At 44.9% G+C, this 13,974-nt stretch overlaps 1 long non-coding RNA gene across 1 annotated transcript in view; it reads left to right on the top strand.

Moving 5' to 3' along the window:
- The first annotated feature begins 382 nt into the window (after window positions 1–382).
- Window positions 383–13,974, top strand: part of LOC138510968 (uncharacterized) — a 33,269-nt gene continuing 19,677 nt past the window's right edge. Inside the window, exons 1-2 of the long non-coding RNA XR_011280501.1 lie at window positions 383–539; window positions 7,252–7,327. This is a non-coding gene — a long non-coding RNA (uncharacterized lncRNA). The remainder of the gene's footprint in view (window positions 540–7,251; window positions 7,328–13,974) is intronic.

Below are 13,974 nucleotides of genomic sequence, written 5' to 3'. Positions count from 1 at the left end.
CATGTTTCACCTGTAAAATAAATTATCAGTGCAACACAGTCTGACATCTTTGTAGGTGGAGATTTGGGGTATGTGCTGCAAACTCCCTCAATCTTATGGGGGTTTAAAAAAACATAAACAACTGAGATGTTAGAGTAGAATAGGCAATTTCAGCTAAGCCAATCATTCTCACAACACCACTCAGTAGCCATCCCTGGAGGTTCACTTCCAGTCCAGCACCATGGAGAAATGCATTGTGGATATGAAAACTGCTTCCACTGGCAGTACGTGCTTGTGAACATTTTCTGAATATCTTCTAGCTGAGTGTTCTGGGTTGTGCCTGGACTCTTTGTTGGAAGGTGTCCAAGTGCTGCTCTGGAGCCTTTTCATAATTTCCACTGCTTGGGGGAGCGGCTTCCTTGCTGCCAGCTTTGAGAAACACACAAAAGACTCACTCCACGTGGAATGAGCCGAGTGTTATGTGTTCTGTGTTTTGTGATTTGCGTGTACAGCCAGAAGACCGTTTTCATCTTACGCCGGTCCTCCTACAAAAACACACGGTAAGATTGTTCTTTTTGCCTCGTTACATTTCACTGAGCTAACTCAATCAGCACGAAACGTAAAGCCTCTGGGGCGCTCGCTGTACGAGCTGTGGAGTGTGCCGACAGAGCTGTGATTGTTTTTAGTGCTACCCCGATGGGGACCCGTAGCACTGCTGTGGCTGCAACAGCCAAGCGACTGCTTCCTCCTATTATTGTAAAACCAGCATCTCCTGATTTTACGTGTTCTGCTTTGAGTGCAATCACGGAGAAAGAAATCATTGATCTGGAAATAAAAACTTGCTCGAGAAATGACCAGCCACCGCTCACTTATCCGCTATTCACAGCAGTTAAACAAACTAAAAAAGCTCCCCCCCCTCCTATGCTTGCCTAAATCCTGTCCATGTAAGACATTCCAGTTGGGGTCCAAGACGGAAATATTCTCACTTAAACCTACGAGTGAAATAACGGAACTGCCGGAATTGCACCATATGCATAAGGAAAATGATGTCTTTCCTATCTCTGCTGAGCCAACTATGAGTTCTGCAATGGCTTCTAGTGTGCAGTGGATGGCCACGCTATCCAGCGTTGTGTCCTGTCTGGGATCTAAGCTCATTGAAAGTGCTTCTACGGCCCTATTGGGAGACACCGTCTTGCCTCTACTGACTGATAAAAATCAAGATAGGGTTATGGTGGGCGCTACTTCCAGCTCAGGCGCCAGCGATGGTCAACTCATTGATGAGGCAAGCCCTAGGGTTCTATATCCACATACCCTTTCTAATACTGCCACCAATGCCACAAAGGTCGGCGATGTCATACCCTGTACTACTCCGTCTGTAGGGGTAGAAACTGCAATTACTAACAAAGTGGAGATTTTTGCGGAAGTACACCCGACCACAATAGTGCAGAACCTAAACCTATCCAACAATACAAATGACCCCTTCGCAGTTCTCTATAATAATTCTGGGCTACATCATGATAAAACCTTTTCTGTTTGCTTGAACCATGCAAATACATCACAGAACTGCTCTCGTAGCACGTAGAGCACAAGCAGTCTTAATTCTGCAGCCATGTTTGATGCACTAGAGAATCTACTCTCGACTCTACTTTGCCACACTGAAGCAATATTGAACCATGAAAAGCACCAAGACATGCTGCCACTTTAGTAAGTGCTGTCACATCACTGGAAACAACCCAACTAGTCTCTGTAACCAAGCTAGTGAAAATAGGGTCAAATGTCGAGCTGATGATGCCCCCCAAACATCTACAGGGGGACTTGCCAGTTTCCCATGAACATCTTGCTGACATTACATCTTTAATTAACAATCCCCTTCCCCCTGTGTCCCTGCTTCCCGCCACCCACAGAGACGAATTATCTGGCTGGTGAAAAAATATGGGAATAAAATCTACGGCAAACAAAAACCTCTGCCTGACACTCCGTCAGATACACCTGCAGAAGCAGGTCTAGGTGGGGTGTTTTCTGTCTTCAGAGGGACAGGCTTGTTCAACCAACTCTCCTTGAATGACCCACTTGTAATTAACAGCAAAATCAATACTTGTATTGAACAACGAAATGACGGTATGGAAGAAGCGTCCCTACAAACTCGGTGGTGACTACCGGGAAGGTAACCTGCCAAAATCATGGTGCTCCAGTGTCTAAGATTAAAGTGCCACACAAAGGAAATCCAACTTCAAATTGTGTGATACACACATCTTTTACCATCATGAATACAAGCAATACTCTGCCGAATTCCGGCGAGTAAGCGCCTTAGGTTCAATTCCAAGCTGCTAAACCTACACCACAGGCTAATTCATCTTCCACCACTGCTACTGGGGCCCTGGGTAAGAAGAAAAGGGGCACTCGAAGAAATCAACAAAAGCTTGTGTTGGCTGGTGGTGGGAGTCGGCCTGACAAAACACCTGTATAAAATCTGAAACATCTGTTCAACATCCCTGAGTCAACAGTAGTGGCAAACAATAATGTGCTTTCTTCTGTAGCTTCAAAGGATGGTCATGCCCCGTCATCAGAACTGAAGATTGTGGAGACAACAGGCGCACCTGCAACCACTAGCTCTAATAAAAGGAATGCCCTTCTAAAAAAGGCACACTGCAATACACGTTCAACTCCGGTGGGAGCGCTGGGGTCTGCCCCTTGCTTCCATACTGAGCATCTAGAAAAGGCTTTACAAATCAGAAGCGTCTTTCAGCACGAACCAGGCGACTACCTAAACCAGAAACAGTTCATGAATTTATTCCAAACTATTATCCTGCTATGAATCATCTGCCCAGACAACATAAAGATTGTGGATATCAATGTGAACATTTTCAATCTGAAACTTTGCTGGCATACTTCTTCTCTGATGAGATGGTTGACTATGTCATGGAATATTCACAGTTGTTCTTTCATGCTGGATACAAATGTTTCCCGCTTTTTTGTAAAAGTGCTCCTGATTTGACCACTCATGATGGTGGTTGAATGATCACTATAGATGGCCCCATCTATGATTACTCATCCAGTCTACCTACTCAAGTAGTTCTACCTCCACATGCTGCCAATAGATCCTCTGATGTGGCTTTTGGGGATCTATATGGAGACATGCTCGGCACACGCAATGATGCAGAGCACTGAGAATTGGTCGCTAGACTGGTACCACAGCAGTATTTGTAGTGTTCCCAATAACCCTTTCCTTATCTTAAATTGGACACTCTTATCTGTATGACCAGGATGGTCTGCTGGATCATATATATGCTTTCCATATATTAGCTCTTCAAGAGAGACCTTTGTCTTGGATGGTTGGACCACCATCCAAAAATATGCTATTAAGGGAAAAAAGACCGCCCCAAGGGTGGTCTTTTAATGGGAATAAAAAAACATATTTGCTTACAGAGGTTCATTGCTCTTCTTTGAACATTCTAGTTGGCAAGATGTCTTTCATAGACCCATCTGAGCAGAAAGATATTTTTCTTGTAACAATCTACGCCTCCCTACACTCTAGCTCATGTGACATTCCTTAAGGATCTTGGAGAATGGTTTGAAAATACCACTATCACTACCCCTATAATTTTGTGTCGAGACTTTAATTCTCGTATTCCGTGCCAATACATTCAAGAGAAAATGTTAAATGACACACATTGCTCTGGGCCTGTTGAGGCTGGGCTAAACAACTCATGTTCTTGTCAAAGTGATTGGACAACCCTGTTTTATTCTAGAGGGTTTTCATGATGAATGGAGCGCGACCTTCCAACTGCCCTCCGCAGTTCACAAAGTCCACTGTTACTAGCTCCAATATTAAAGACTATGGGCCTCATCACGAGTTGGGCGGTAACGCCAGCGCTATTAGCGCCAGCGCTTATAGCCCTACCGCCAAATCCCCCGGCGCTTTTAGCGCCGGATCACAGGTTTGGCGGAAGGGTTATTGCCCATTCCCCATTGGGCCCATTCGGGAATTCCTCATTCCCCATTGGCCCCAATGGGGAAAATTCACGCTATTACCGCCGGTGGATTTCCCGCTGAAAATCGGCAGATTTTGCTGCGAATTTCCCCCCAGCTCAGAGCTGGGGGAAATCTGCCACAGCCATGATCTGCCGGACCCTTAAGTGCAATGGTAAATCGCGCTACCGCCGTATTTAAGGGTTACCGCCAGACTCGTGATGAGGCCCTATGTATTTGAATTAAACAATTCCTCTTTGATAGTACACATGGCTATAATTCAACTTCACGAGAGTGATCATTTGCCCATTGTGCAACATACAACAATGTAACTTTTTACATAAAAAACAGGGGTCTGTTTCACTTAATACTGCCATGACTAGCATAAAATGGTCCTCTACTAAACTCAAAGCTGCTTCAGCAATTGCACATATAGTATTTGACCAAATTTGTGTATCTGACTCTTTTCCTCCACAGGACATGGATTTGCACTGTGGACTTCAATTGTTGGCCAAATATGAGGAGTGTGTTCTAGCTATTAACAATACCATTTTCCCAAAGGCTGGGAGCAACAGATTAGTGATACAAAAAAGTAATTCATAGTGAATTACGTAGTCTGGCCCTCCATAAGAATGATCAGGATGAATATGCCTCCGGCCGGAGAATTATAAGGGCAAACTATAACAAGTGGCTTGGATAACATTGCCAGGTTAGAGAATGTGAAAAATGGAAGTACCTGGTTGTTAATGCTCAAACCAATGATTCTAAAAGATTTTGGGAGATCATCAACAAAGATAATAAGTGTATTACTGTCATAAACAATGGTGTTGCCGAGCCTGCCTGGATCGCCTACATCAATGACACACTTGGGGATACTACCCTGGAACAACCTTTAATTCCTTCCCAGTTTGGAGTGTGGCACTTTCGGAAAACCAAACAAGAAGTTGCCACACTAATCAATAATAGTAAGTCATCAAGTGCTCCGACGGGTTGTACAATCTATTGAAAAAATCGGATATTGGGCTGTGGACCAATGTCCTATATCATCTCTTTTCTAGCATAGATGCTGCTACCAAATTGCTTTCTGTAACATGGGATGACAGCAACCTGGTCCCCGTCCATAAGAAAAGTTCTCACACAGATCCTCGAAATTATCGCCTCCTCGCGATGTTGGATGGCGCCTCCAAAATATTCGCCAAGATTTTACTTGAGGAACTGATAAGTTGGTCTGAGACTACAGCTATTATTCCATGGAACCAAACTGGGTTCCGAAAGGGATGTTCTACTTCTGTTAATGTGTTAGCCGATACAGCTATAATTCAAAAGTCGAGGCAGACTCGCAGATGCCTCATATATGTGACATTTTCAGATAATAGTGCTGCATTTGACACAGTAGACCGTGAAATGCTATAGGGAAAGTTGTCCAGTTGGGGGATTCCATATGGCCTGCTGAAAATGATCATGATGTTGTATGAGGAGACACTGGTAAGAGTGAGGTTGGAGGGCAATGGTGGAACCTCATGTTGGATTAACACAAAATTGGGACTCAAACAGGGCTGCACATTGGCAGCTCTGTTGTTTAATGTGTATTTATCCGACTTGGGTAGTGAACTCATTGATCCCAGATGTACTCCACCTAAACTGGGTAATCAGGCTGTACAGTGGTTGGGCTATGCTGACGACATTGTTATCCTAGTTCTTATCCCCAGTGGTCTACAATGTGGCAATAAGCCATGAGACGACAGGCTAATACCGCCCCAGGTAATGCCCCTGGGGTCGTTATTGGCCCACCGTTGAGTGTTCCCAGCACGTTCGCTCCCGAGAAAAGAAGAAAAAGAAGGTAAGTGGGGAGGCTCCAAGCGGGGATTGCCCCGTCTCGAGCCTCTTCATTGACTACGGGGCTGCCACGCCCCCCTAAAAGGAACAAACGCAGGCACGTAGGTGCGTCCACAGGATTACACCGTGGTATGGCTCGGAAACGAGCCAATCACGTTACGTGGCCACACCCACGCGGGTACTAATTTGCCTTAGATAACCTTCTCTCCTTTCCTGAAGTAAATTCTCTAAAAGTGAACACGAGAAAAAACTAAAATCATAGTGTTCAAGCCTCCACACAAAAAAGTGGCTTGAGCTGTTTGGAACTTCAAAGTGGATCCTATTGAAGTTGTAAATGAATATACCTATTTGGGGATAGTGTTTGATGCAAACCTTGCACGTTTATCACACTTGAGTAAACTTAAAGTCTGCAGTGCCCAAATTTCAGGAGCTATTTATTCCTTTGCGCACAAGGGAGGGGGATACTCTGTGGGATCTGTGGTCAAATTGTATTTCATGAAGATTGCACCAATTATATGTTTTGCTGCAGAGGCATGGGTGCTTGGATCGCTGGAGGCCATCTCTCTAATAGAACGGATGACCCTTAACCAGATTCTAAGATTACCACAATACGTGTCATCTGAAATGCTTTTTTTAGAGTTTGGTTTAATGTCCATAAGAAAACGCGTTATGCTGTCGTGCTTAATCTGGTCCTGGAAGCTTGTCCGTGATGCGAGTAATGCTCTCATGGGCTTGAAGTGTTTTATACTAATCTTGCTTTTATGAAATGTTCTACACTGGGAGCCCTCAAACAATTGTCTGATTTATGGTTTGGGAAACTCAGTGTGGATCCTCTTTTAATGAAAATCAGCCAATATAAACAAGCTATTGAGGACACTATTAGAGGCTCACATCCATGAAAAGATGATAGTTGATTTGGCCACAAAAAGACAACTGATCCCATCTTGTATTCAGAATGTTATTGGAAACCATCTGGTATGGGACTATCTGCGCCTTAAGTTTAATGCAGTCAAAACACTCAAGATCACAAGGAACCACAGACTCACGGTTTTGTGGTGAACTGGTTTTGGAATCTGTTTGTCATCTCTTTTTTGACTGCTGCGCAATGATAGCTCTTCGGTTAAAAGCAATCAAAGCCTCAGGCCTTGAGATAGCAGTAAACCCTAATGAGCTGTGGGCTATATTCATACCTGGAAATCATGAGGGATGCATAATTATGGAAAGAAATGTATGCAATAATAACTGTAATTGAAGCATTAATTGGCAGACCTAATGTTGATATACTGATTTCATTGATGATATACCTTTCTTTTATGATGTGATGTGTTCTATTTATTAAAAAGATATTAATTTAACTATAAAATTTGTTTTTTTAAATGAAGTCAAAAGTATGCTTTTTGCCTCAAGAAATTGTATTGTCTTATAGGGCTGTGCTATCTTTGACATAGCTTTATTAACTCATTACAGACAACTCTCAGGGATGCAGACAACCGCTTACAGAGTCTGGAGCCTTGGCTTTGGTGTTGGGGAGTCCGGATTCCAGGTATGGGGCTTGGGCTCTGGTGGTGGGGAAAAGAGAAAGGTGATGGCTGGAAGGTTTTGAATTAATCATAACCATGGGCAAAGCTCTGGGCAACCCTCCAGACCATCGTCTTTCAGCCTGCCAAGCCATTACAGAAGGGGAAAAACCATATGCAAATCAGGCTTGATCCTACCCCAAAAGGGGCAGTCCAGCCCAAACTGCTAGGTCAGATCCCGTCTGCACGAGACCACAAGCATCCCCAGACATGTTTCAGCATTGTTGGGCGTCATCGGTGAGGAGTAGCTTGGGTCTCTAGGCCCGGCAGACTCGGGACCCACGTCTGGGCATACCCGCCCCACTCGGGGTGACTTTGGCAAAACAGAAAGGTGATAGCTGGAAGGTTTTGAATTAATCATAACCACGGGCAAAGCTCTGGGCAACCCTCCAGACCATCGTTTTTCAGCCTGCCAAGCCATTACAGAAGGGGAAAAACCATATGCAAATCAGGCTTGATCCTACCCCAAAAGGAGCAGTCCAGCCCGAACTGCTAGGTCACATCCCTTCTGCACAAGACAACAAGCATCCCCAGACATGTTTCAGCCTTGTTGGGTGTCATCAGTGAGGAGTAGGTTGGGTCTCTAAGCCCGGCAGACTCGGGGCCCACGTCTAGGCATATCCGTCCCACTCGGGGTGACTTTGGCAAAACAGAAAGGTGATGGCTGGAAGGTTTTGAATTAATCATAACCATGGGCAAAGCTCTGGGCGGGGAGGCATGGTGCCAGGTATGAGACCTCAGATTTGGTGGTGGGCAGCAGGATTGATTGCATAAAATGCTAAGCCCAATTCCGACACATACTGTTGTAAAGCGCTCTGCTACTCTTGAGCTAAGTTTGCACTATATGCAGTAAAATAAATGCCAGATATGGGGCCTGGGCTCTGGTGAAACAGGATACCAGGTATTTGGCTTGCACTCTGGTGATGGGGAGCAGGATTCCAGTTATTGGGCTTGGGCTCTGGCAGTGGGAAGGCAGATTGCCAGGTATGGGCTCAAGCTTAGTTGGTGGGTATGCTCACGCTTGGGTGGTGGGTATGGGACCTGGTCTTGTCATGGGCGGAGGGAAGAAGGCCAGGGATGGGGCTTGTGCTGTTGGGGTCGGGTTGAAGGCAGGATGCTAGACCTACCTTGTCTCAAAAATGAATTAAAATACTTATTGGGCTTGTTGTACTCTGTACTCAGAGTACCCTTTAGTGAAGTGTAGAATGTTTCTGCGTGTTTTGTAGCCATTTAGAATGAAGGTGGCATAGTGCTTCTTCGAAAAATACTTTTTTAAGGCATTTGATCATGCATGGGTATTCACAACATAATGGTTGATCTAAATAACCACTCACTGAACATTTCATCAGCCTCAGGAAGAGGATCACATTGTGTTGAAATGTAGCTGCAACAAACGACTTGCCTTATGAAAATATCATCTCAGTCTTGCGTTGTCCACTTTTTTCCATTTTGGCCTACCGCATATTTGCTACTTGAATTTTATGTTTTTACAGAGCTCTCGATATCTGCAGAAGTATGGTGAACTTATATTTCCAAGAAATATTGTTTACCTACAAGCTTTTGTTCAATCAATTGGGTGAACGATAAATCATTCATTTCAGGGCACTCGCCTTGGTCTCAGAATGATTTCGAACATGTAGTAAATAGGACCAAAAATTCCAAAGCTGCGGCCCTGATGGCACCCCCCCCTTGCTTATTGAAATCTGATCCTGTTTTTTGGGATAAGATACTAAAGATGAAATTTGATGGCATCTATCCATCGGGGGTGCTCTCTCCATCATGGTGCTCTTCTAAAATCATTCCTGTTTACAAAAAAGTCCCAGCAAGTGACCCTCAAAACTTTAGACCCTTAGCCTTAATGGACTCATCCTCTAAAATCTTCTCGATACTTCTACTAGATTCAGTGCAATCGTTTATTGCCCAAAACACTATCTTGCCTCGTAATCAGGTGGGATTTCGTAAATCCATGGGGTGCCCTCTCAATGCTGCTATTGTAGCACATCTGCAGTATCAAACAAAACTTTTGAAAACAGGCCCGATTTACATGGCAGCCTTAGATTTAACCACTGCTTTTGATACAGTCATAAAAATGCTTAAATTGGGTTTTCCATCGCACCTTGTTTCTATTATCGCCTTATTGCATTGCAACACATCCTCCACGATTAGACTTAACCGGGAAGGGGCGATTACGGATCTCATCCCCACATACATTGGTGTTAAAAAAGGCTGCAATTTGGCTGCTGTACTTTTCAACCTCTATATATCAGACCTTGACAATGCATGGAAAGATTTTGCTATGTATCCTGTAAATTGGGTCGTCTTGTACTAAATTGGATTGGATTTGCAGATGACTTGTTGTTGTTAGACAGGACGCCATTTGGGCTCCAGAACAAGTTAAAGCTATTTACATGTTTCGCACAACAGCATAATCTCCAATCTAATCCATCTAAATGCTTTGGAAATTGGAAGAAATACCAATTATTTACACACCTACAATACGATATTTAGGTTATACACTAACAGACAACTATTCTGCAGAAATGTGGAAGACTATCTTAAAAAATAAAATCGAACCTCTTACTTCCCAATTGAAAATTATTTTTCACAGTTACTGTGAGTTCTCTCTGTTACCCCTTATATAGGTCTCTTCATTAAAATGAGAACCTATTTTTCTTTATGGGCTGGACATTTGCTTATGTGACATGGATATTTGTTTAGAAATGCTGCAAGGTAGGCTATGGAAATTGGTATTGTGATTGCCCTCATCAATTCCAAACGTCATTAGATGTTATGAGTTTGGACTTCTTCCGTTCTCTGCTAAATGGAAGTGGCACCTAATGAATAGCCATGCAAAAATTATACAGCCGCCAAGAAATTCTATGTACGAGGAGTTACATCTTATGTACATGGAGGCTAAATTTTCTTCTATCAAATAAATTACACAAAAAGTCAACTCAATCCTTGAGGCCATTTTGGTATCAAAAGAAGACCTTTGTGCAAGATTGCCTGCTTGTAAAAGTAAATTCCAGAAATACCAATGGTGCACTCTGACAGATAAAGTTTGTGGCTACAAGTCTTTTACCGAATATTGCAAATTACCCAGAAAACGGGGTGAGAGAGCAATGTATATTCTTAAATTTCCATGCAATAAAGTAAGAAGAACTTATATACGCTTTAAATTCTATCGATTTCCTATCAACCAAAAGCTTCAATCCTGGGACAAAAAAACACTTAATGGTCCCACAGGTTTATGCCGGTTTTGTACTAGATTTTCAGAGAAAGAAACATTAAAACATCTTGTTATGTATTGTGATTTTTTTGAGGATACTAGGATTAGGACATTTGACACCTATCTTGCATCAGGATCTGCGCTTTCAAGAGAATCCACCTGGAGTAGGTGCATGTGGGGTAACAGCCAAACATTGATTCTCAAACTTGTGGTGATTCTGGATTGTATTAATGACAATCTTGTTACAAAAAATGCAATATATCACACATGCTAAGTAGTTGTGTATTTTATAATGATCTCAGACTGTCAAACGTGTTTATTAGAGAAATATTTTATGAGATTATATTGTTGTGTGGCACAGTGGCCGCATTTCAAGGTGCTACAGTAGTAGGAGGAAACCCTTTCTTGTTCCCTGGGACAGACATATACCGTGACTAGGACAGCATACACAGAGCACTTGTGTGTCCAGTCCTGTCAATGACCCTAAATCCAGAAGAGGAACCGTTGGTGGCAGCAGTCCTGGGAGAGGGATTCAAGCAGTACTTGACACACCTAACATGGTCGATCAGGTTCATGTCATGACAGATGGCACCACCACACACAGAAGATGCACAAAACGTGGCAGATTTGCAAAATGACACAGCACCAACACAACCATTGTTGCTGGGGGAGCTGGTGTATGTCAGAAGCTTTGTCAGAAAATGGAACAATCCCAGATTCAATGCTGACTATGCAAGTGCAAGACACCTCTCTCCTGGAGTGATCACTTTCTCCTTTCCTCCCATCTCACCCTCTATAACCCTCAGGGCAAGCCAACTCCAGAACTGCCCCCTACCTTCTCGGTTATCCGACCTTTGAAGCATGTGTCACCTGAGGCTTTTGCCGCCACTTTCTCACCCCTGCCCCCTTTGGCTGACTCGCACCCCGACAAAGCCCTTTCCATGCTCCACTCTGCTATATCTGATACTCCTGATGTTCTTGCCCCTTTCATGAAGATCCGCTTGAAGCCCAAAGCCAAGTGCAACTCCTGGTACGACTCAGACCTTGTCACCCTTAAACGCATGTGCAGGGTGGCTGAGAGGAAATGGCATGCTTCGGGTGCATCCTCTGACAAACTGGCCTGCCGCCTGCTCCAAAGGCAATACCGGCTCTTTGTTCACACCAAGAAGAGAGCCAACATCCAAGCCAGCGTTTCTGTGGCTGAACTCTTTCAAATCTGCAAGGAGCTGGCCAATCCTGCTGCAGTCGCTACCTCTCCTGTCCCTCCCAGACCCTCTGCATGGCTCTGGCTTCTCATTTCATCTCTAAAACTCAGGACATCCTGTCCTCTCTCTCTTCCTCTCCCCTCCTCCCTCTACTCTCTGTTCTTCCTCTGGCCCTTCTGTGGCCTGCCTCCTCTCCTCCCTCCTTCTCTGCCTTTCCCCTGTTCTCCCAATCTGAGGTTTCTAGATAAGTCTGAGCTTTGAAAGTCTTGTCAAAACAAGTTCCCCATTTTCCTCCAAAACTATCAACCGGAGTCTTCCTTTCCCCCCTGAAGCACTCTCTTGTTCACCCTCTTCTTAAGAAACCCTCAGCCGACCCCTCCTATCAGGCTAACTATTGCCCGATTCCATCACTCCTTTCCTGGGCAAACCCCTGGAGAAGCTGGTCATCTCCCAGCTTAATCTTCACACTGAATCTGTTGGTTGTCTCCATGACAATTGGTCTGGCTTCAGAGCAGCCAGAAGCATGGAAACTGCTCTCCATCCTCGATTCTAATTACCCCTGTGTCCTCATCTTACTTCATCTCTCGTCTGCCTTTGACACGGTCAACCATGCCATCCTGCTCAACCGTCTCCATGATAACCTGGGCATCAACAATCAGACCCTGGCTTGGCTTAATCCTTTCCTCTCCGATCGGCCTTCCCAGGTCCAACTAGGGTCCTTCCTCTCCTCTATCTCTCTCTTTACCTGCGGTGTTCCCCAGTGGTCTGACCTCTCTCCCTGGCTGTTCAACTAATACCTGGCACTTCTTGCCCACCACATTGACGCTCTCTGCCCCAACTTTCAGTACTATGCAGATGACACTGAGCTCATTTTCAGGCTCCCTTCTGCCACCTCTTCTCCTATCTCATTTCTGACTGTCTTCTATCCAGGAGTGGTGTGCCGCCAACAATCTCTGAATGCCAGTAAGATTGAGATTCTACCCATCGGCACACCTGCTCCCTCCTTTCCTGTCAGTCTCTGGCCGACCTCTCTTGGCCCTCATCCTGCTCCCACCTGTGAGGCTCAAAACCTCGGGGTCATCATCGACTACACACTCTCCTTCTCTCCTCACATCTCTGACATCTCTAAGAATTCACACTACCAACTGCACCTCCTCAGAGGTATTCTTCCTTTCCTCTCCTTTCCTCAGAAGTTCACTGTATCTGGAGATCTGGTTCTCTCTAGGCTGGGCTACTGCAACAGCCTCTTTCTAAATCAGCCTGCTTCTACTCTCCGCCCTCTGCAACTCACCCAATACAGGACTGCAAGACTTTTCCTTGGCCTCAAGCCCAGGGATCATATCTCTCCAGGACTGAAATCTCTGCACTGGCTCCCATTGGCTGCAATGATTAAGTTCAAAACCCTCTGTATTGTCTACAAGGCTTTCTGGGGCCTTGGGCCTCAATACCTTCAACTCTCACTTTGTAAATATCTGCCTTCTCGAGCTCTTCGCTCGTCCGCCTCCAACTCCCTCAGGGCCAGTCGCTTCTCCAAGCAACAGCCTGGTGGTAGATCTCTTTCTTTTGCTGCAGCCTCCCTCTGGAACAGCCTCCCAGCCTCTCTGAAACTTGAGGAGAACCAACTCTGTTTCTGAAAGCACCTCAAGACCTTCCTCTTTGCTTCTGCTTCCTCTCTTCCTCTCCCCTGCTGAACTCCTGGCTGAAACTGAAGCTGCACTGGTCACCTGGCTACCCTCTGATCTCGGGCCCAGGTCCCCTCCCTACCAGTTGCACACCTGCACTGCCCCCCTTGCAACCCTTGCACTCAGGTATATTTCTGTATCCCTACAGTCCCCCTACCAGCACTTGGACACTTGATGTCTGCACTTACCCTTGCACTTGCCACCAACTGGCCGCACTTGTTATTGTTTTTACAGTGTGATCCCATGTACTGCACTGCCCAGTCCCTTCTCCCCTTGCATGTTTCTCCTCCCACTCCCCTGTACGTGCACAATCTCAATGTCACCTGGCCTAGTAAAATTGTTGTCTCTGTCTTCTCTTTTTGTTCCCCCCTTGCCTCGTCATGCCTTGAAACACTTGTGTATAGGCGCATTATAAATGCCATATCATATCATATCATATCATGTACAAGAGATAAGCACACTTGCATTGCTGCTAAAAAGTATCAGCTACTGAAGAA

Source organism: Ambystoma mexicanum, chromosome 6p, assembly GCF_040938575.1.
Source record: "Ambystoma mexicanum isolate Mex_15411 chromosome 6p, UKY_AmexF1_1, whole genome shotgun sequence".
Lineage (NCBI taxonomy): Eukaryota > Metazoa > Chordata > Amphibia > Caudata > Ambystomatidae > Ambystoma > Ambystoma mexicanum.
Note: the sequence above shows the minus strand (reverse complement) of the source record. Positions and strands in the feature narration are given on the sequence as shown.